This window comes from Lygodium microphyllum, chromosome 26 (assembly GCF_053477565.2).
Source record: "Lygodium microphyllum isolate KBCC chromosome 26, Lygodium_microphyllum_v1.1.10, whole genome shotgun sequence".
NCBI lineage: Eukaryota > Viridiplantae > Streptophyta > Polypodiopsida > Schizaeales > Lygodiaceae > Lygodium > Lygodium microphyllum.
The window spans coordinates 13585321-13610695 of record NC_141160.1 but is presented as its reverse complement, the minus strand read 5'-3'; positions in this window follow the sequence as shown (position 1 = coordinate 13610695).

The following is a 25375-nucleotide window of genomic DNA, read 5'->3' as shown; positions in this document are numbered from 1 at the left end:
GCCTTGGGAGTACAATTTTGCCATGTTGTGCATTTTCAAATTCCTTTGTGCAAGAGATAGCCAAGGAGCAACCGGCATGGAAGTGGTGGACTATGAATGCAAGGGCTACTTGTCCACATCTAAGACCCTTAACTTTGTGAGTGCTTGTGTAATGTGCTAGCAACTCTAGGTTGGAGTGAAACTAGAGAACATATAAATATGTGCCTAATACAATTCAGAATATATTATTTTGGTAGACAAGGATGATAAGTTGGTATACATGTATTGCAATGATAAGATCTTGCATATTCTTGAGTGCAATTACTATGAGGAGAGAATGTTCCTATGGATGTATATTTATGATAATGTTAAGATCAAGGCCTCGAGTTCTAGTGAGGTCAAACAATTTGACAATGAAAATCACGCCATTGTAGTAGACATTGAAATTCAAATGAATCTAAAGGTAACAAATGCAAATATTGAGGAGTGTCTTACATCTCAGATGACTCAATCCCAGGTACCATCATTTATCAAGCAGGAATATCACAAAAAGTAGCAATGGATTAGATTTGAATTTTTACCTTCACCTTTTGCCTTGATGTTAAAAACTTTACATGTTTTAACTAGTGATGCCCTCCATAATGACCTCGACACACTCTCCAAAGGCACCTTGGCGTATGAGCTTGCTGATCTTGAGGGCATCATACGAATATTGATAGACGGGGCACATTAACAATTTTTAAGAGTGCCCATGATTGTGCCCACTCTAGATGCATCAATTGCTTGCCCTATGAGACCTAAGGATGATTTGGTATCTATGGAAACCTTGAGTCTCTAGGAAGAGAGGTTGTGTCTGATAGGTCTTTTGCACGCTTGGAGCCGCAACTTCTACTTTCCATGTTGCATCCCAAAGAGCCAACTTCTCCCTCAAAGCCAAATGCTAATGCCAACTCCTTGAGATTCTCCAATATCTTAGGTGTGTTTCCTAGCAATATGTGGCATAAATGAAATTTATTCTCAATAATCCAAACACCCTCAATAACCAAGTGATTGAGGCCATGCTACTACAATACTAAGCACATACTCGCACATGCCTTGTTGTGAAACTCTACAATTGCAACCCTATTGCTATTGATGAATGCTATTTGATTATTTGTGCTCGAGGATATAGCTTGCACTAAGAAAATGCAGAGGTATTTTACAAGATTTAGTGTCATCTTCATGACTCACAAACTCTCAAGTAAAGGAGAACAAGTATGAAAACAATATCTTATAATTTCTTATCATGTTTCAAAGTACAAAAATAATTTATTATAATATTCTACAATAAAGAAAAGCAAGTGTATGAAATGATAAAGGAAGAATCTATGAAATGAATTTTTATAACTTTTAATTATAATTTTCAACTATATAATATAATGGATTTTGAAAATACCACATAAAATATATCAACGTGTTTCACATTGAGTTTAAAGATATGATTGCAAGGGAGAAAGAGAAAGACATAGAAAGAAGTCCATATTTCTATTTTGATTAAAAAAACACAATTATATGATTATTTTAAACATTTAAATTTGCACAATAAACAACACAATTATATGATATTTTTAAACATTTAAATTTCCATAGTAAACAACATTGATTGCATATGTAATTGGTATTTATGTTTGAAATCATTGCTATTCATATTTAAAATGAGAGAGAGAGAGAGAGAGAGAGAGATGCCATGTTTCTATTCTCAGTTAAATTTACATAACATTTATAGCATCATTGGAGGTGCTATAACATTAGGTGCTTATGTGATTGGTGAAGGTTACATGTTATCATTGCTATTCACATTTAAAAAGTGAGAGAAACACACACACACGCACACACACACAATGTGTGTGTGTGTGTGTGTGTGTGTGTGTGTGTGTGTGTGAAAATATGTGTGCATATGTGTGTGTCCTATTTCATTCCTAAGGTAAATAATACAATTTTAATTGAAACTTATGATTGTATGAATTTTTTTCTAGTTAATTAACAATTGCAAATATTAACCGCAATGCAAAGAAAGCAAAAAGAGAAATTAGAAAAGATGTAGGACAAAACGGAAAAAGGCGGCCTACTGGCTGAAGGAATAGGAGAAAAAAAGGCCAAAAGCACAAGGACAACCTTAAAAAGAGGAAATATGCATTTTAAATATAAAAGCGCACTCCAAATCTTTGTAAGAGAGTGTCAGGCTCCCTCCTGTTCAATTTGTAAATGTGGACGAGCATGGGTGAAGGCACAATGCAAATAGGAAGGAAAGAGGAAAAGATGACCAAGGCTAAAATGGCCGGTCATGTAAAAAAGCGAGGGGTGCCCAAAGGGGATTAGGGTTTTGTGTAAAAGGTAAAAAGTGAATGAAGAAGCTCATTCTTGTGTGTGGCCAAAATTAGTGCTCCTCTTCTCTTCTCTTCTTCTTCTTGTTCTTGCTTAAGCTTGTGCTTGAGAGAAGGAGTGTGAGGGAGTGAGTGTGTAAGGGTGAGAGACAATGGTGGAGAAGCTCTCCATCTTCTCCTCTCTTCTTCTTCTTCTTCCTCTTTTCTTTTCTTTTCTTCTCTTCTCTTCTCTTCTCTTCTCTTCTCTTCTCTTGCGCGCAGCAATGGAGCATGAAGCTTGGAGCTTGAGGATCGTGATCTTGCACCTTTGGATTATGGAGCTACCGAAGTGCTTGAGGGAGGAGGCAACTCAATCGAGCATGGAGGTACACTGACTACACTCATGGGTGTGAGAGTGGCTACCGCTATGTGAGAGGTAGCCATTGCACTTGGTTTGAAATGCTTGAAGCAATAAGCAATCCCTGGGTCTTGGTGGTCGGAGCGAGAAGCTCCCACATTTTGGTTCCGTTCTGCAGGGACAATAGATTCAAGCTTTGAGTGCTTGCGCACTCCGAACTAAGCATCGAAGTAGGATTTTTCTAAAACAGGTTCTTGAGATAAGTAGGAAGCAAGAGAGTTGAAGAGGTATTCGACCTCCTTTGCAAGTAAGTTTTTCTATTTTTTTGGATTTAGGTAAGTAGGTTAGATTAGTCTAACTGCTTGCTTGTGATTTGGATGCATTTAGGTGAGGGGAAAACAAGGAAAATAGGAAAATGCATAGTGGGATTTCTATTGTAATAGCAAGCCCAAAATAGGAAAAAAAACATGGAAAAGAGAGCTTCAAGGCATTAGGACAGCAAAGAGAGAGAAGGGAGAAGTAACAGGGCAAGAGATAAAGGGTTTAAGAAGCCAAGAGGGTAGAGAGAGAGCTCATTAGTGAGCATTCAGTTAAGAGAGAGCTTGAGAGAGAGAGAGAGAGAGAGAGAAAGCTACAAGACATGAGCACAAATTCGTTCATCGATTCGCATTCCCCAAGCCCTACATGTATGTGATTTGAGTATCAAAATGATGCTTGTTGATCCTAGTCAGGACCCTGGATGCAATGTTAGAATACGCATGAGGAGTATTGAAGTGATTTTTTGTCATTTTGGACCCCTGGAGGCCGCCGCCCTTAGGATGGATTTCATAGTCGTCCGAGTCCCACTACCTACCACTTGAATAGTTTGAGTCACAATTCCACTCAGACAACCACAAAATGGTCTGAGTCTAAGACTCAGACTCAGACCCTGGACCTAATTCATTTGGTGTCGGACAGCCATCCACTTAGACTTGAAATCCGATAGGCCTACTCAAACCCTAGAACTAATTTAGCCTCGGACGGCCATCCACACGGACTCTGATGCCCAAGCGCAAGACCACTCACACTCGGACAAGTCACACTCAGATGGGTACCCGACTCAAACATTCGACTTTGCAACTCAAACACTGCAACTCAAACATTGTCACTCAGACGAGTTGTGCAAAACCATTCTGGAAAATTGGGCCCACCCCAAGGTAGGCAGAGGCTACACCCAAGCTAGACGATACCCCCCATAATAGGCCATCTCAAAATGCATAGAACGAATCATAGGACTACCAAACTCATGAATCGTGATCTAAGAGTCTAGAAAATGATCACGGCCACCACTGACCCTCGTCGATGTCCCGATCAAGACCCAAACTAATTGACCAAATCTGCTATCCCTCAAACCACAAATCTAAGATATCGTAGAGACCAGAATGAACCAACTAGAGTGGCCATTAAATGCATGAAAGGATCCCAAAAAGCATATGTTGCACTATATTGTTTTCATTAAATTTGCACATTGCATTGATTGAACATTTGAGGCATATGAGAAGAGTTGAAAGCTTGATTTTGCATAGTGCACTTTGAGGAGCACACCACTAGCATCTAAGTGCCCATAACATTGAGGATTGTTTTAAATAACAAGAAATTCACGCAAAATAGGATAAGCTGAATGAACCTACTAGTAGGAGGAGACCCCTAGATATTGAATAGTGACCAAGGATCCCAATCATCAAATATTGGGAGAATTGAATTGTTGAGCAGCTTAGGGAGCAACAACAATAGACATGATTATGGACGCAGCTCTACCCAGCTTGATCAATCTGATCGACACCTTAGTGGCTTAAGAAGTCAGCAACATGTCAGGAGCCAGCACCAACCTTGAACATGATGAGCTTGACTTTGGAAGAATTCCTAGTCGACATTCAGCAAATGATGACTTGGTGTATGACCTACAAACCAAAATGGAGTATCACGGTAGACCAGTCAAGGATATCATAGCCAATCTGGAGGAGGAGAGATGGTTGGCAAGAAAAGTGCTACAAAGCATGGCCGCCTACAACCTAGAGCAACGAGCTCAAAAGCTGAGATAAGATATAAAAATGCATGAGGTCCAATGTGTCTTAGTTCTCTCCAGTAGAACCAAGTCATAACCAAATGCTGAGAGGGAGAGAATACTAGAAGTCGATCTTATGTTGATCGAGCTTCTCACCAAGTAACTCTTAAACAACACGGCTGCAGAATAGAGCAGAGAACCTCTGTTAACTTTGTTGCTAGAAGCAAGACTGGGAATCACCCCGAATTCTAAGAGCCAAACCAAGATATCTATGGTTACTAAGCAACTCGACAAGTATTAGCCTGGCAATGATCCGTATAGCTTTGTGGAGCAATTCGAGAAAGTATGCAAGGCAAATGGCTTCACGGATGTTGCTCAACGCACACAAGATTTTGGACTTTGCCCAGGAGACAAAGGATGGACGTGGTACACTAGTCCAGACAATGTCGAATGTAATACCTTAAATAACCTCAAGAGTCTCCTCATCAAAAGATTCTCTGTGGGATACTATGACAACCTCATCATTAGACTGATGAATGTCAGTCAAAAGAAAAAGGAGAATATCTAAGACTATGTCACCCATGTGTGGAGTTGGCGGACATGAAGCTAGAGTTGGCTAGGCTGTAAGAGATTATGAGAAGGCGTACACAACCTCACATGCAATGCGTGCATTACGAAGAAAACCACATTTTGGCTGAGTGCATGGATCCTAAATCCAGACCACCTTGTGCCAATTGCGGTAGGTTTGGCCATGATGCAATCCATTGCCAATTACTATAACATGTACAGTTCTTGACATGTTTTAATAGTCCATCGGGAGTCTAATCTAAAAGACGCTACTTGGCACTCCCACAGAATGTCACATGATTTATCGGTTAGCAACTTTCAAGTCTACTCTGCAACGAAACATATTGGCCAACCTTGTTAGGATCAACTTGAATCTTACTAGGTTTCTAATGGTCAAGTCATTCCATATCCTTCTAGCGTCGAGGTCTTCAAACAATCTCCTTTGCATAGAGCATCTAAATCAAAGTGGACTCATATCACATTTGATTCAAAAAGAATGGGAAAAGAGAGGGATGCATGACTCGACCTCTCTACCCGTAGGGTAAAGTCCCATTCCGGTCCCCTAAAACAATATGAGCTAGTGTTCTTCCCTACATTAACCACAATCAATACGTCATCGGGGTTTGAATGTTGAGAAGCCTCCCAATTTTCTGGGACCACCCTGTCATAGGACGGACCTGTCGGGGGTTCCGTTCACCCACTTCCCTTGATAGCTTTAGTTTTCTACTTACCTAACGGCACATTAGTGGTAACACATTCAAGCAGCTTCCTTAATTAAACTGTTAGTCACATGTTCCTTTACGTAATTTGATGCATTGAGACAAAAATAGATCAAATGAATTTCTTAAAAAGTAAACTTTATATTAAAATTTTAACTGAGATACAAATTGCATCCATAGGGCAATTCTCCCAATCTATAAGGATGCGTCTTATTATCCTCCAAGTTTCCACCCTTGCATTGGTAATACGATGTCAAGAATCCATCTCGAGTCACGTAGACTATTTAAGTAGGACCCGAAGGTAGGGGATTTACAACCAGAGCCCCCCCTGGCATCCAAGAATCCTCCTACGATCAAACTAATCCATGATGGAGAGACCTCTCATTGCGGGTTCAGTATCCACATTCCTATCATGGTTATTTAGGATCCCCTTACATAGGGTTGGCGGCCAACTGGGGGTGGCTTGACATAGCCCTCCAAGACTTTAACCTGATTCTTTATACAAGATTCTTATGTGAGCTTTGGTCAAATAATCCTTTCACAAACAATGCTCCAAAAAATGCAAGCATAAACAATAATGTGGGCAAGTGCTCAGAACACCTGCTAAGGTGGAGTTCCTTTTTGAACACATAACATTCAACCTTCGGATTTTTCTCGCCTTGGTGAGATTTGCGATGATGCATTTGCATCAAATCCTCGATGTTATCATTCATATCTCTCACATGACAAAGGTATCCTAGGTAAAAGTCCTCTTACTCCTGGATGAGTAATCTACACTTCATCCCTTGATTATCCTTACAATAGGAATTGCAATTTGCCTTTAGTAGGTGTTACCATGCCCATTATTATCCCCACAAAACCTTATCCAATCCTCTAGGATTAGAGTTTTTGTGTAAGTCGAATTAAGTCATCCTAGATCACTCTAGGCTCTATTTAGGGTCTCTCCTATTCTCATTATCCCACTCCTTTGATTTCTTTGCAGAAATCACTATCAACTACCTCATGTATGATAACAATAACTCTACCGCAGTTTGGATGACCACCATCATCATGGGGTTTTATTTTTTTCTACTATAACAAACCGTAGCTTTCTATGAATAGTCGCATCTTTGTGGGCAACTATGCTCTCGCAAACAAGTGTGGAAAGAGAAATCAGTGGTCTTATGGGTCGGTCCTTATACAGTGTTTCCATCATCTTGATAGTTGGGTCACAACTATCACTCTAATCTTTGGAATAACCTAAGTGAGTTTACCTTCTTACTTGGACATTTTTTAAGTAGTCTAATTATTTTTGTCATTATCAGAAGTAGATCAGAGCTTGTATGTCTTCCAAGTATTCATTATTGTAGATACATTTTTTAATGCTTCAATGAGTGAACGCAAGTAATCTAATTCATGCACATTGCAATCGTGGGGTGTAAATGCAATTTTTTGAAAAAAGGAAGAACACTTTTATCTCCTTTAACTATTTCCTCTCTGCAAGTAAAGCGGAAATAGAATACACTACTTATGCAAGTGAAGAAGAACTTAACTCTTTGCACATGCAGTGAAGTAAGAATCTAATGCTTTTCATGGATGCATTTATTTCTTGCAAAAATGGATACAAATATTTCTTTATTAACTAAGATGCTTAGGATCCTGCCTTGCAATCATAAGACGCAACTTCTTAGAGGCAAGTCTCCTTCATGATATTTGTGATGTAAAATGCCAATCCGTGACAGTCTGTCTAATTTTTCTACACACTCAACTACAAACATCTATCAATTCCTTTTATCTCTCATGCATGCCAATGCTAGTGCATAAAATTTAATATTCTATGAACAAAAACCAATACAAAATCCCTAATTTCTATGTGCACCAATGTGAATTCTATTATGCAAATTGTTACATTCTATAGCATGCCTTTAGTGCAATAAAATCCATAATTTTTGCTAAGGTGAATATAAGTACGATCTCCAACATGATTTTTAATGCAATATAATTGGTGACTTGCTATCATGAATTTTAGCATGAATAATTTTTCTACTTAATGTGATCGATCTTCATTTATTGTTCCTTTAAGATGATTTCTACTATAGTAAAATTTATAGAATGCACCTAGTTACTAAGTGTTGCGATTCCTTGACCCGTAGCTCCATCATTTGATGCAAGATTAGCATTCAGTTGAACCTTCCTTTGCTTTGGAGAAATTATTTAGCTCGGTCCTTCTTCAATAGATACGTGCATGGAATATTATGGAAGCTTGCTCATAGACCTAAGGCATTCTTTGCCCCGACACACATGTCTCTTGCAAGGTAGGCCTCGATCACAAAAATTTTATGCAAAGTAGTGCAGAATTTCTAGCACTATGAAAGTCCTTACGCACTCTTAGGTGAGTAGCACTTGATAGAAGGCATATGAAGGGTTGCTATGATAGGGATTCTTTGGAAGTTTCTAGAATTTTCTTGGCTTCATTCTCCTCTCTGATTAGTGCCGCCACCAATTTTGGGGGAGAAAATGATCTTTTATAGGGAGAAGTAGGGGGGTATGGGAATGATGGTGCCCCTCTCCTCACCCTCCACCTGGGCAGTCCAAAACAACTGTCACTGTGAATTTGGGGGAGGGATAGTGTGAGGGAGGAGGGCGGTGGCACATGTGTGCCCCTTTTCCTCATCGTCTTCATCGTCATTGTCTTCATCGTCATTGTCTTCATCACCAACTTCTGCTTCCCCTCCCTCCCGCCAATTTGGTGGTGTCAACGGGGGGGAGAAAGTTAAAAAATTTTGAAATAATTTTAATTATATTAGGGGGGGTTTCCTATGGAATGCGCAAAAAGGGGGGGTCTATTACATCTTTCCCCCCTTAAAGGATTGAGATGTCCTCATCTCAAAAGGAATTGGGGTTATTGTTGGTTGAGAGTACTCTCATCAATCCATGTGGCATCTTCTTCTGGATAGTCCTTCCACTAGATGAGGTACTCTCTAAGAGTTCTACTCCTCAATCACTTCTCCTCAATATCTAGGATTCTATCTGGCCAGAGCTCAAGGAATCCTTGGCTTGGCATCACAACTTGTTGATCATTGAGTACATGGCTAGGATTGGATACATATTTCTTTAGTAGGCTAACATAAATTGTGAACCTTTACATTCTCAAGGAGTTGGAGTGTGTAGGCATTGGGCCCTAGGCACTTGAGGATCCTGTAGATCCCACAGTACCTTGGACTTAGCTTTTTAAACTCTCCTAATGATAAGGAGCTCTTCTTGGGTCGTACACAAATAAAAACCATATCTCCTTCTCTGAAGAGCTGCATAGGCGTTCTACCTATCCTTGGTGGTTCTAATGTCTTGCCTGATGGCCTTGACATGCTCATCCATTTCCACTAGCATTTTCTTGGAAGCCTCTACCCTTAAAGTAGGATCTAAAAAATTCATTAGAGTACAGCAGTCATGCCCATACAATGCTTGAAAATTTGTCATTTGGATACTTTGCTAGTAAGAAGCATTATAGGTGAACTCTACCAATGGTAGATATTGGATCCATTTCTTGGGTTCATGGGAGCAACATGCTCTAAGAATATCTTCAATAACTTGGTTGACTCTCTCCGTTTGACCATCAGTTTGAGGGTGATAGGCTATACTAAAATAGAGTTGAGTCCCAATGGCCTCAAATATCCCTCTCCAGAAGTGAGATGTGAAGAGGGAGTTGCAATCACTAATGATCCTTGTGGGCAATCCATGGAGTCTGAATATCTCCTTAATGAATAAACTAGCAATATCTGAAGCTTTATAGTTTCTCTTGATGATGACTGAAATGAGATGTGCAACCTTGGTGAGACCATCTACTATAACCATAATTGAATTGTATCCTCCATGAACTGAAGGTAACCCAACAACAAAGTCCATGCTGATAAATTCCCACTTCATTTGAGGAATGTCAAGAGGTTGCAGCTTCCTAAGCATCTTGACATGCTCTACCTTAATGCGCTAGCAAGACAAAAATTTTGTGACATATTTGAGTACATCTCCCTTGAGTCTTTCCCAATAATGGCTCTTCTTGTGCATGTTGAGGGTCTTAACATATCCAAGATGACCTAAAAAGGGAGATTCATATGCTTTCGAGAGTAATCTCTATTTGAGTTTCTTGCTTGAGGGAATGCATAATCTTGTCCTAAAATAGACAAGTCTCTCATCGACAAAGAATTCTTGATATTTGATCTTAAGTTTGGGTTTTTTGTCCTTTTCCAAAATATCATTTATCATCTTTAGATATTCTGGGTCATGCTAGATTCCTCCTCACCTAATTCAAGGATAGGGTTACAAGGCATTGACACCATAGTTGATAATCGTTCCGCCATTGAAGGTTCCTCCATAATAAGAGAATTGAGGAACGCATTGTGACTTAAGGCATCAGCTACCACATTCTCCTTACCAGGTCTATACCTGATCCCAAAGTCATATTCTTGCAAAACCTCAATCCAACGACGTTGCCTCATATTGAGGTCAGCCTGGGTGAAGATCCATTTGAGGCTCCTATGGTCCATGACCAAGGAGAACTTGTTGCCAAGCAAATAGTATCGCCAAAGTTTGAGAGCATGAACAAGTGCTAGCAACTCAAGGTCATGAGTAGCATAATTTTTCTCATGGGTTTTTAGCTTCCTAGAAGAATATGCTATAGGATGACCTTCTTGCATTAGTACGCAGCCTAGTGTAAGTGAGCTAGCATCCATGACAACTTTGAATTCCTTGCTCAAGTCAAGGAGTTTCAGAATTGGTATTGTCATTAAGCTATGCTTGAGTTAATCAAAACTTGATTGTTTGGTAAGCTTCCACACTATGGAAGATGCCTTTTTAGAAGATTTGTGAGGGGGGCTACAATTAAGGCATAGTCCTTAATGAAGATCCTGCACATCCTATTAGGCCAAGAAAACTATGCACTTCTTTGATAGTGGTTGGTGGAGGCCACTCTTGGACATCCTTAACCTTTGTAGGGTCTACAGAGATTCCTTCTTTTGGCACAATGATGGGACCTAAAATGGGCCGGCACTGGCTATGGCACTAGCCGGACCTCATGCATACGACAGACAACCCCACCACATGGCCTCGCGGGCTAGGAGCGTCTAAGACTCACTTTGCACTAAATGCTTATGACGATTTTGCGTTTATATCCAATATGTAGTCTAAAGTTCACCTTCCCTTCTCCTCAGAGGGAGATCCTATAACATATAGGCATAATGCCTCGTAATACACACATAGGGAAGCACCTCTCGGCTGATTGCCACGACTCCACTGCGACTCTCCTACACCTTGGGGATTGGCTCCAAGATGCATCGCTAACACATAACATTCGCACAAACTCCACTCTTTCATAATTCAGCATTCCATGAGATTTTGATTTGCCTCACAAAACTTTCCCCGACGAAAGCGCCCATCTAACTGACGACTTAGGTTTCCTGTCCTCTCAGTGTTGGTCAAAGTTTATCAATCAATTGCAATGCATTCCAAGAGATACCACGTGACATGCTTGATGCAGTGTGTATGACGATTGTGCACAACCATTTTATGATTTTAAAAAATAGCCATGTCAGGTGCGAAAAACAGCCCTTTCATGAATTTTAACTAAGTGTTACGTGCTACGCTGCTTTAGGGACTAGCACCGGAACTTCGGTGCTACTAGTCATCTATATTTAATTATGGAACGGTCCCTAAATGCTATGCACAAAGAGGGAAATCAGAATTTTTATCTTTTCAACAATTAGATCGTCGCACAAACTTCATTCCCCCCTCAGACATAAATGGTTGTTTTGTGTCATTTTTGTATGTTAAAAAAAATGAACACGTACTATAACACAAAGGACGAGGCCAAACTGAGGCTTGACCTCATTCTTTAACCTCGCCAACCATTCATGCACATAAATCTTATTTTTTAATATTTTTTTAGCACAAAAATCCCAATTTTCTCTATTTTTCACTATTTTTCCTATTTATTATTCATGAAAAATAGGTATTTTTTGATTTATTTGTGTTCGCTTATTATTTTGACTGAAACTTAACATTTTCTCTGAGTTTGTCCCATTTCCACCCCTTTTTTCCAACTCAAAATAGGAAAAAACCACTAATTTCCATTAAAATTTATATTTTGAGGGTTTTAAAGAATTAATAATGGCTCTAAATCATTACGTGTTCTGCATTTCTATAGTTATAGCCCTCAAACATGATGCACACAAGATTTAAACAAACATTCATTGCATATGAACAACATTTCGACCATGAAACAACAAAAACAAGCCTATTTCTTCATAAAATTGGAGCATATCGCGTGTCTTGCGTGTTGCGGGTTCTTTAATAATTATTCTGGGCAACCCAAAAACCGACCAACAAACATTCTTCAATACTGAACCTCTTTCCTCAGCCTCCTCTTCATCTTGAAGCAATCCGATCACAGCCGGACAAGCATCCTTCAGCCCCTCTTCTTCTTGATTTCTTGCACATGAATTGCCTCTATGTAAGAGAGGGAGGAGAGAAAAAGACTGGTTTTTTATCTCTTTGCTCAGTGCATCATTCCTTGATCCGTTTATGGCGATGGAGGGCAAAGGATAGAAGCATCTCAGGGCCAAGAGGATTCCTCTTGCCTCAGACCGATCAGAAAATGATGATAAAAAATGGGGAAAAAATGGGGCGCCGAAAAATTGATGCCCCTCCCCCCCACAACGTTTCATTTCGTGAGCTTCTTTAAGCTCTTAATTAGAGCTTAAGCTTAAAAGCAAAATTATATAGTTCATGCCTTTTGCTTTCACTGTGGTTTTTTCGCTTTTGGAGGGGCAAAGTTCGACATCGGATTTGAGATCCGTCTGGATGGGTGGTTCGATGGCATCAAAATCTACAAAGCTAGGCCCTGTCACCCTCTTCTCGACTTCCAGATCCAATAGCTGCTTCACAACCCCGAACCTTGCGAGGATTAAATGGGGAATCAAACGACCTCGGAATTGAGATCTAAGACTTGCGTTGGATTCCTGACATCGTTTTGCATCTAGGAAAACTCCAGTTCGGCCATCCACCATCATTTGATTTTCCATGAAAATCAGCATTAGCGCTTTAAGGACTTGCCACTTAAAACCGTACTGATTGACACTGCCACCTTCGACGAAGTCTATTTTTCCCCTAAATTTCATAATTTTTGGCTATTTTTAAGCACTTCTCGGCATCAAAAATCATCTGTCACGCAATAAACCCAAGATATTAGATCTGTCTCTTGAGCAAGGCACACTTTTTCCTCTTAGCATAGAGCTTGTGTGTCCTCATGGTCTCAAGGAGGATGCGAACTTAGGGTTCATGATCCTTCTCTTCCTTGGAATAAACCAAGGTCTCATCAAATAACACAAGTACAAAATCATCAAAATATGGTCTAGAAATATCCTACATTAGCCATATGGCAAGGGCATTAGTCAATCCAAAGGACATTACTATGAATTCCAAATGACCATATCTGGTATTGAATGTCATCTTAGGAATATCCTCTTCCTTGACGCGGATTTGGTAGTATCCTGCTAACCTCAAATCAATTTTGGAGAAGATTTTTGCTTCTTACAATCGATCAAGTAAATCGTCTATCCTTGGGATAGGATATTTATTCTTGACGGTCACTTGGTTCAGGCCTCTATAATCAATGCAAAGGCGAAGTGTTCCATCCTTCTTATTCTGAAACAAGACTAGAGCCCCAAATGGAGTCCCCCCAAGGAGAGCTATTGGGGCGTATATACCCTTGGTACAATAGTTGTTTGAGTTGTTCTTTTAACTCGATAGCTTCAAGAATGGACATCTTGTAGGGCCTTTTTTCAACTGGTGCAGCACCTGGCATTAGATTAATCTCATGGTCAACTTCCCTAGGGTGGTGGTAATTTTGTCAATTCTTTCAGGAATACATTTGCGTACTCTTTTAACCATGATAGTTCTTCATTGGATTCCTCTACTTGTTTCAACGCTTGTTTAGCTTGATCAGATAGACGGGTAATCCTTTCCTTATCCCTTGAGCTATTGATGTTGCCTTGGCTAGCTGGATCTTTGATTTAGCAGTTTCTCCTTGAGTTGTAACTAACTCACCTTTAGGATTTTGAAAGGAAACTTGGCCCTTTCCACAATGGATGTGAGCATCGTTGAGGACTAGTCAATCCATCCTGAGTAGGCACTCATGGACCCCTAGATTCATTACCCTGAACTTAACAGATGTGGACTCTTTTTTGAGTAGAAATTCCACCTTAGCATTTTGTCTAGTGCAAGTAATTTCTCGCCCATTTGCTAATTCGATAAGCAACTACAGTGGCTATTCCTAACCTTCTTGCATAAGCTGGTGAAATGAAGGAATGAGTATTGCCAGAGTCAATTAGGGTTTTAAATTTCTTACCTTAGTAATCCGGTGGAGTTTGGATCACCAAAAATTGGCAATTCAGTCCCTTTTTATCGAGAGCAGCATGAATGGATGCCCTCTCAATCTCAACTTCCATGGACGGGTCTTCTCCTTCATTGATTTCCTTAATGATGATATTGGAAGTGTTTGCCCTTTCGATTGCTACACGATCATGGCAATGGGTAGCCCTGTCTTGCCCACTCAATTTTCCTTGACCACGATCTTTTCCAAGTTTGGGACATTCTCTTTTGAAGTGCCTAGGTTCCTTGCAATAAAGATATTGTAGATTCTAGTCGTTTCTTTGAGTGGGGACAAAGTCACTAACTGCATTTGCCTTCGGCTTCTTCCATTGGCCTTGACTCTATCCTTACACCCTTCTAAATTGAGCCTTCAGCATCCCTAGATTTTGGTCTTTGTGAGAATAGGGTCTATTATTCCTGGATTTTGGCTGGACTTCTAGGGCAATGGGTCCCGCTCTTATCAATGCATCTTGTAAATCCGAAGGATGCATTGGTTCCAATCGAGTGTTCATTGGTGGATTTAGCCCATCACAAAACTTAGAGACTTTCTGGGAAATACTCATTGTCAGCCCGCCGACTTTTTGTTGAGATATCGAGCTCCGCTCGTGATACGCCAAGGTGACCGTTGTGTATTTATGTCACCGACTTGTCAGTTGCAGACGCGGTTGGTACACCGCCCATGAATAATAGCTACATGATAGCTATCCTTATCTACTCTAGTTCGTGGCTCAGTTAGTATGCCACCTTAGTTAGTTGAGTTTGGTTTGAGACCCATATATAGGGTTCTTCTATTTCTTTGTACTTGAGTTCTTTTTTGGCTTACACAACTAAGAAGAGGAAAACTGTTTTCAGCCTCCACCCTTGTGTGTATTCCCCCATTGTGCAAGCAAGAAAGCTACAAGTGAGACTCCTTCCTTCTCTCCCACAATCTAAACATGGTATCAGAGCCTTGTTCGTGGTAAGGAGCTCAAGAAAGCAAGCCAAGCTCGCGGTGTTCTGGTAAGAGGAGCAATGTTGCTTTCATTTTCTGTTTTGGGAGCAGATCTCTGCAGGTAGCACAGGCGGAAAGTGCAGGAGTGCATTGTCTCAGGCTGAGACGCCCTTCGCGGTGAAGCAAGAGGGCAGTATATGCTACAAGATGGGCTTTAGCCCTCGGTGACCTTGTTTTTTTTATTTAAGGCCATTTCGGGGCCTGTTTAGGAGGCGGAAGTTTTCTGCACGCACTCAAGAAAAGACCCTATTTTATGCTGTGCGACCACTGTTCTACAGGTCGGTGAAAAGTTACTGTAGAAATTGCATTGTATGCTTGTGCGCAGAGACATTGGGAGTTACAGAATCATCCATGTTGCCTATTGATGCAAAATCGTCACTAGGAAGTGACTGTGTGGTCAAATACCACTTTCGCCAGTTTTGCAGATTTTCCCTTGTGAGGGTGAAGCTGTGGTTTTTGCAGTGACAGAATTTTTTGCAGTCTTCTGTAATGGCATATGATTCTCTTTCACAGATTATCACTGAAAAGCTTGATAAGAACAACTTCCAAGCATGGAAGTTTAGAATGACGAATTTCCTTATGGGAAAAGGATATTGGGAATTTGTTGCAGGAAATGAAGAAGAACCAGTTCTTCCTGATGTTCCCAACCAACAGCAAATGCAGGCATTTAAAGCATGGCATGAGAGAGCCAGGAAAGTTATGTATTGGCTGTCTATCAACATTTCAGACTCTATGATTGTGCATATTCAGGATGCAAGTACGCCAAAGGAGGCATGGGATACTTTGTCAAAAATGTATAGCACAAATACGCAAGCCAGGAAAATGCAGCTCAAGCAAGAGTTGCACAACGTGCAAAGAGAAAATATGAGCATCAACGACTACCACATGAAGATGAAGAAGATTACAGATGCACTTGCTTCTATTGGGTCGCCAGTGGAAGATGATGATTTAGTTTCCGTGACCTTGAATGGTCTAGGAAAGGATTATGCACAGTTCCGAACATCCATTTCCGTCCGTGAAAGATTTCCTGATTTTGAGGAGTTGATTGCTCTTCTAATTTCTGAGGAGCAGAGAAATGGTGGTGAATCTTCTTCAAGAGGAACTTCAAAAGAAGCTCTCTTCTACTCAAATGCTGGAAGAGGTAGAGGCAGAGGTAGAGGAGGCCGATTTGGAGGCCGTGGCAGAAATCAGAATATGCAGCAAACTCAAGAAAACCAGTCCTATGGAGGAGGACGTGGTAACTCTAGAGGCAGGGGGAGCCAAAGAGGTCGTGGTGGATGGCAAAGAGGACAAAATGCAAACAGTAATGTTGAATGCTACTACTGTGGTAAAATGGGTCATATGGCTAAAGACTGCTATAAAAAGCAGAATGACATCATGAATGGAAAACTGCAACAAGGGAATTATGCATCTTCTAGTAGACAGGGTGATGACAGAAATGAGCACTTGTTTATGGTGCAGCACATGAACAATTCTGTGACAAGTGCAGAAGAAAGCAATGATGTATGGTATGTTGACTCATGTGCATCAAACCACATGACATTTCATGCAGAATGGATGGAGGATGCAAGCAAAATGGAAAAACCAGGATTTGTGGAGACTAGTGATGATACTGCACATCCTATTGTGCAGATTGGAAAAATTCCTTTGTCTATGCAGGATGGGAAAAAGAAATACATGTCCGATGTATTTCATGTCCCGAATATCACCAAGAATCTGGTTTCTGTTGGTCAAATGGTTGAGCAGGGCTTGCAGGTCAGATTTAATCCTCATGGATGCTTTGTTGAGGATATGAAAAATAAAGGTCGCTTGATAGCAAAAGGAAAGAAGAAGGGCAGAATGTTTACATTGGATGCAGACATGTCTGAATTGAGTGCAGCAATGTTTGCACATGGGACCGGTGTAGTTGCAGATATTGATATCTGGCATAAACGCATTGGTCATGTTAATGTACTGCGACTTAAATCAATGCAGGCCCAAAATATTGTTGCAGGTTTGCCGAAATTCAAGGTTGCACAAATGCATAAGGTATGTGAAGCCTGTCAGTTTGGAAAACAGGCAAGGAAACCATTTCCTAGACATGTTCAAGAGAGCAAGAAGCCATTGGAATTAATCCACTCTGATGTGTGGACAACTAAAGCTGCATCTCTTGGAGGCTGTCATTATTTTGTCAGTTTTATTGATGACTATAGCAGAAAAGTTTGGGTGTATTTTATGAAAAAGAAAAGTGAAGTTTTTGGGCATTTCAAAACTCTTAAAGCTATGGTTGAAAAAGAAACAGGCTTGCAGATAAAATGCCTAAGGTCAGATGGAGGGGGAGAGTACCTCTCAAATGAGTTTGCAAGGTTCCTGCAGGAGCATGGCATAAAGCAGCAATATTCATGCAGTCATACCCCATAACAAAATGAAATTGCAGAAAGAAAAAACAGGCATATTGGAGAGGTATCTCGTGTCATGCTCAATGAAAAAGACTTGCCAGATTTTTATTGGGCTGAAGCAGTTGCTACAACAGTCTACATAATGAACAGGACTCCCACTGCAGCAATACATGGAATGACTCCAGAGGAGAGGTATACTGGTAGGAAACCAGATATTTCTCATTTGAAAATTTTTGGTTGCATTGCCTATGTACATGTGCCAGATGAGTTGAGATCCAAGTTGGATCCAAAAGCTGAGAAGTGCATCTTTATTGGTTACTTTCTGCAGCAAAAAGGGTATAGATGCTATAACCCTTCTACTCGTAAGTTTACAGTGAGCAGAGATGTTGTTTTTTATGAGATGAGTAGCTGGTATAAACCAGTAAATGTGATTGATGATGTAGATGCACAAAATGGTAATGCTGCATTCACAGCAGCAGTCACAAAATATTAGTGGACCTGGAGCGTCCTCTAGTAATGGTTCACATTCTTCGCCATGGACAGGCAGATTGAGATCAGGAGAATCTTCTCAAAGTAATGCAGATAGTGGTATGCAGGTATCACGAAAAGGAAAAGAGAAGGTTGATCAGCCCATGTTTGATGTGAATGCAGGTCACTCTTATGTGGATGGTGAATCCAGTGGCTCAGAACAGAGCATTGATGATGAGTTGGGTATTCCTTCTATTGTTACACCTGGAGTAAGGAAGACCAGGGATGTTTTGAGAGCACCTGGGAGTGAACCTACTTTGCGCAGGTCTACGAGAGCTAGGTATCATGTGGATAGGCTGAAACATGATGGATTTACAGCCATTCACTATGCATATATGGTTAAAGTGATACAGGAACCAGAACCCACTTCTTTTGAGGAAGCCATGGGAAAAGAAAAATGGGAGAAAGCCATGGATGAAGAAATGGATGCCTTGGAAGAAAATGCTACATGGGAATTGGTACCTTTGCCTAAAGGTAAAAATGCAATTGGCTGTAAGTGGGTTTATAAGGTGAAGCACAATGCAGATGGTTCTGTGAATAGATACAAGGCAAGATTAGTAGTCAAGGGGTATGCACAAACATATGGCATTGACTATGAAGAAACATTCAATCTGGTTGCAAGGATGGCAACCGTAAGAGCAGTCATTGCTATGGCTACATCAAAGGGATGGTCTTTACATCAGATGGATGTAAAGAATGCCTTCTTGCATGGTGATTTGCAAGAAGAGGTCTATATGGAGCAGCCACCAGGTTATGTGCATGCTATTCATCCTGAGTTTATTTGCAGGTTGAAGAAAGCCTTGTATGGCTTGAAGCAAGCACCTAGAGCATGGTCTGAAAAGATAGGACAGTATCTTGTCACTATTGGCTTTCAGATTTCCAAGGCAGATTTCTCACTTTATGTGAGAAAAACAGAGAAAGGTATTATGCTACTTGTCATTTATGTTGATGATTTGATTATGACAGGTGACAGTGATGAAGATATCCTTCATGTGAAAATGCTATTGAAGCAGAAGTTTGAAATGAAGGATTTGGGAGAGCTGCGTTATTTCTTGGGCATTGAGGTGATTAGATCACCAAGTGGGATACAACTCTTGCAGATGCAGTATGGATTGGACATGCTGTCCAAATATGGGATGACAGGCTGTAAGCCTATTTCAGTTTCTTTGGAGCAGAATGTGAAGCTGAGCACAGATGCAGGTGAGCTTCTAGAAGACCCTACTATGTACAGACGCATAGTAGGAAGTTTGATTTATATGACTATTACCAGGCCAGATTTGAGCTATCCTGTTGGATTGGTAAGTCAGTTTATGCAGGCTCCAAGGAAACCACATTTGGATGTGGCTAGACGCATACTCAGGTATGTGAAGTCCACATTGCAGTATGGACTATTTTATGAGACTGGGATTCAGATACAGTTGCATGGATACACTGATGCTGATTGGGCTGGTAGTATTTCTGATAGACGATCTACCAGTGGATATGTGTTCTCTTTTGGGAGTGTTGCAGTCACTTGGAGCAGCAAGAAACAGCCTACAGTTGCCTTGTCGAGCACAGAGGCTGAGTACAGGGGTGCAGCAATGGCTGCATGTGAGGTAGCTTGGTTGCATAAGCTACTTTATGATATGCATCAGTCTACAGATGGACCAGTTGTCATTTATTGTGACAACATGAGTAGTATACACTTGGCAAATAACCCAGTCTATCATGCTAGAACAAAGCACATTGAGGTGCATTATCACTATGTGCGAGAGAGGGTTTTACTAGGTCTTATTGATCTAGTTTATGTCAGCACAGAGGATCAGGTAGCTGACATATTCACAAAGGCATTGGGCGCAGAGAAGTTGCGCAAGTTCAGAGACCTGCTTGGTGTGCAGGAATTGGGATTGAGCTCGAGGAGGAGTGTTGAGATATCGAGCTCCACTCGTGATACGCCAGGGTGACCGTTGTGTATTTATGTCACCGACTTGTTAGTTGCAGACGCGGTTGGTACATCGCCCATGAATAATAGCTACATGATAGCTATCCTTATCTACTCTAGTTCGTGGCTCAGTTAGTATGCCACCTTAGTTAGTTGAGTTTGGTTTGAGACCCATATATAGGGTTCTTCTATTTCTTTGTACTTGAGTTCTTTTTTGGCTTACACAACTAAGAAGAGGAAAACTGTTTTCAGCCTCCACCCTTGTGCGTATTCCCCCATTGTGCAAGCAAGAAAGCTACAAGTGAGACTCCTTCCTTCTCTCCCACAATCTAAACACTTTTAACAAGGAGACAAATTTTGGGTAGTACGCCTCCAGAGACAAACCCAATTGTGAGATATGGCTAATCGTGTTTCATACATTTGACATTTTTTGGGATTATTTGGGAGGAATTATCAAGTGATTACACAATTGCTTCCACCAAAGCCTAGCTTTGCCGATGAGTTTAAGCTTGGCAATCATAGCCTTGTTTGCAGGTGCTATTCCTACTACACTGAAGTAATCATCCATGGATTCAATCCATACTGTGGCATCGACTTCAACAGTCTTTCCTTTCCCATCAAATTCTGGTGGTTTGATTTGTTTGAGAAGAAAATTCTTCTCTTATGCCTCTGCCGAGAACAAGGTTCTAATTCCATGTTTGGGTTTGTATCTAGTTCAATTTAAACTTTCGTGTTAAGATTGTATTTACACATCTCTTCACAGCTTATCTCAATGTGCAGATTATTTTTCATCAATATTGTGCAAACTTAGATAGGGTTGGCAGCTAGCTGGGGGTGGCGGGTTGAGTACACATTCCCGTCACGGTTATTTAGGACCCCCTTAGATAGTGTTGGCGGCTAGCTGGGGGTGGCATGGCACGTCCCTCCAAGAATTTAACATGATTCTTTAGACAAGATTCTTATGAGAGCTTTGGTCAAACAATCCTTTCACAAACAGTGCTCCAAAAATTGCAAGCACAAACAATAATGTGGGTAAGTGCTCAAAACACCTGCTAAGGTGGAGTTCCTTTTTAAACGCTTAGCATTCAACCTTCAAATTTTTCTTGCCTTGGTGAGATTGGCCATGATGTGTTTGCATCAAATCCTCGACGTTATCATCCATATCTCTCACACGACAGAGGTATCCTAGATACAAGTCCTCTTACTCCTAGATGAGTAATCTATGCTTCATCCCTTGATATCCTTGCAATAGGAATTGCAATTTGCCTTTAGTAGGCATTACCATCCCAATTATTATCCCCACGAAACCTTGCCCAATCCTCTAGGATTAGATTTTTTGTGTAAGTTGAATTAAGTCATCCTAGATCACTCTAAACTCTATTTAGGGTCCCTCCTATTCTCATTATCCTACTCCTTTGATTTCTTTGCAGAAATCACTATCAACAACCTCGCGTACTATAAGACTAACTCTACCGTAGTTTGGATGACCACCATAATCATAAGGTTTTATTTTTTTCTACGATAGCAAACCCTTTTTTACTATGAATAGTCGCATGTTTGTAGGCAACTATGCTCTCAACAATGAGTGTGGAAAGAGAAATTAGTGGTCTTATGGGTTAGTCCTTATACAGTGTTTCCATCGTCTTGATAGTTGGGTCACAACTATCACTCTAAGGTTTACCTATTGATTGGGAATCCTTGGAATAACCTAAGTGAGTTTACCTTCTTCCTTGGACATTTTTTAAGTAGTCTAATTATTTGTGTCATTATCACAAGTAGATCAGAGCTTGTATGTCTTTCAAGTATTCATTATTGTAGATACATTTTTTTATGCTTCAGTGAACGCAAGTAACCTAATTCATGCACATTGCAATCATGGGGTGGTGTAAACATAATTTTTGAAAAAAGGAAGAGCACTTTTATCTCCTTCAACTCTTTCCTCTCTGTAGCAAAGCAGAAATAGAATACACTACTTATGCAAGCGAAGAAGAACTTAACTCTTTCCACATGCAGTGAAGCAAGAATTTAATGCTTTTCATGGATGCATTTATTTCTTGTAGAAATGGATGCAAATATTTCTTTATTAACTAAGATGCTTAGGATCATGCCTTGCAATTATAAGATGCAACTTCCTAGATGCAAGTCTTCTTCATGATATTTCTTATGTAAAATGTCAATCCTTGACAGTCCGTCTCATTTTTCTACACACTCGACTGCAAACATCTATCAATTCCTTTTATCTCTCATGCATGCCAATTCTAGTGCATAAAATTTAATGTTCCATGAACAAAAACCAATACAAAATCCCTAATTTCTATGTGCACCAATGCAAAGTCTATTACACAAATTGTTGCATTCTATAACATGCCTTTAGTGTAATAAAATCCATAATTTTTGCTAAGGTGAATATAAGTACAATCTCCAACATGATTTTTAATGCAACATAATTGGTGAATTGCTATCATGAATTTTAGCATGAATAATTTGTCTACTTAATGTGATCGATCTACGTTTATTATTCCTTTAAGATTATTTCTACTAGAGTAAAATTTATTGAATGCACCTAGTTACTAAGTGTTGTGGTTCCTTGACCCATAGCTCCATCATTTGATGCAGGATTAGCGTTCGCTTGAACCTTCCTTGTCTTTGGAGCCACTGTTTAGCTCAGGTCTTCTTCAATAGATGCGTGCATGGACTATTATGGAAGCTTGTTCATGGACCTAAGGCGATCTTTGCCCCGACACACGCGTCTCTTCCAAGGTAGATGTTGGCCTAGGTTGCAGAAAATTTCTATAAAGTAGTGCAAAATTTCCAGCACTACGATGGTCCTTATGTACTCTTGGGTGAATAGCACTTGATATATATATATGTAAAGTAGAAGGCGTGTGAAGGGTTGTTATGATAGGGAGTCTTTGGAAGTTTCTAGAATTTTCTTGGCTTCCTTCTCCTCTCTAATATGATCTTTTATAGGGAGAAATAGGGGGTGGTATGGGGGTGACGGTGCCCCTCTCCTCACCCTCCACTTGGGCGGTCCAAAACGGCCATCGCTGTGAATTTGGGGGAGGGATGGGGGGTTTATCAACAAAAAGAAAAATAATCAAATTCAGCTTTGTGTAGACTTTAGGGAGCTCAATAAACAGACTATCAAGGATTAATATCTGCTGCCATTCATTGATTAGATTCTACATTAGTTATGAGAAAGGGATATCTATTCGTTTATGGACTGCTTTGTTGGTTATAACAAAATGGCTATCGCAGAGAAAGATAAGTTCGAAACGAAATTTATCACTATATTTGGTACCTTCGCATATCACGTTATGGCTTTTGGCATGTGCAATGCGCTAGGGTGTTGGCAATGTATGACTAATCGTTGAATGTCTTGTGGATTTTGGGGAGCTAAAGGAAGTCTTGTCTAAAGGTACTAACCTCGAGGATCTATTCAAAATCAATATGGCCACCATTCCATCTTGATATGTTGCCATAACACACTATCTACCCACAATAGAGGCTAGAGCCACTTTGTGGAAGGTTGAAAAGAGGAAAATTAGGCAACAAGCCTTGAAATTTGCCTTGATTATAGGAACACTATATCAGCAAAGCAATTGGCGATGTTTATCGCGCCAATGTGTTATGCCTGATGAGATTCCATTTATCTTGGAAGAGTGCCATGACTCTGCTTGTGGAGGGCACTTTGGTGGATAGTTGATTGCACAAAAAGCTGAGAGCTGGATATTGGTGGCCATCCATTTTTCAAGATGCCTTTGCGGATGTCAAGAGATGTGATACATATCAGCGACATGACAATGGGGAGAATAGGCAACTCCCACCACTGATTCCTATCATGGCTATACTACCATTTGAAAAGTGGGGCATTGATTTTGTTGGATCTTTACATTCCTCCTCAACTACACGAAAGCATTATATTGTTATGCTGATAGACTATTTCATGAAGTGGTGTGAAGCCCATGCTATGATGAAGGATAATGCTAAGGAAATGTCTAGTTTTATTTTAGAGCATATTGTTTGTCTTTTGGTCCACCTAAGGAGCTTGTATCTAATCGTGGGATACATTTTTTGAATAAAGTGATTGAGGTATTGATGGAAGCTCTAAAGATTAAACATAATAAGACCATGCCTTGCAACCCCAATGCTAATGGGCAAGTAGAAAGTACTCATAAGTAGCTTGTGGGGATTTTACCTAAGACAATATCCAAAGGCAAGAGTGATTGGGATAAGAAGTCGTATGTGGTTGTTTGGGTTTATAATATGACATTTAAAAGAGCTATAGGCCACATCCCTTTTAAATAAGTATATAGAAAAGAGTGTGTATTACCATTGCAGATTGAGCTGCCTATAGTAAGGTTTTCTCTAAGCCATTCTGTGGGTGAAGAGGAAGTGTTGAAAGAACGGTTCATTTCTCTTACACATCTTGATGAGATTAGATTACAAGCCTTGTTAAACAAGAAGTAGGGAAGAAGTGAATAAGATTTCTTCACGATCTTCTTGTTAAGAAGTATGATATGCTAAGGCTTAATTGGTCTTATATTATGATGCCCATTGTGAGCTCTTCCCAAGCAAGTTGGAACTCAAACGGGATAGTCCTTATAAGATTGTTCGTATAGGAAAGAATGGCTCTACAATCCTTTTAGTAGATTTGCAAAGAGTAGAGTTCAAAACTAAAGTAAATTTCAATAAACTTAAGCCCTATTGTGTATAGGGAGGACTGATGCCGGACTTGGTACCTTTTCAGGTCCTTCAGGATCCAACTTAAACTTGTAGAGGGTACCAAGACTGTTGGATATGGGGAAAGACATTCCTTATCTTGAGAATCCATATTTAGAGTAGTGTTACCACCACAGCAAAGTGATCTGGTGGAGTAAGACTGTTATCACATTATCGAGTGGCAAGATGAATCTTTTATGTGGGATATTGAAGTCTATTGCCATCACTGTCACAGTAGGTTCTTATGATCATCCCTATTAGTTCGGTGAGAAAGAATGGATTATACCTCTCCTAAACCCTCTCTCTTTATTAGAATTTTAGTATCATAAGTAGAAATAGGTTGATTAACATGACATGTTACATTAATAAAGCTGTGGTTTACACATTATATTTTAATGAAGCTTCTCGAGGACCTGCTAAGCATGC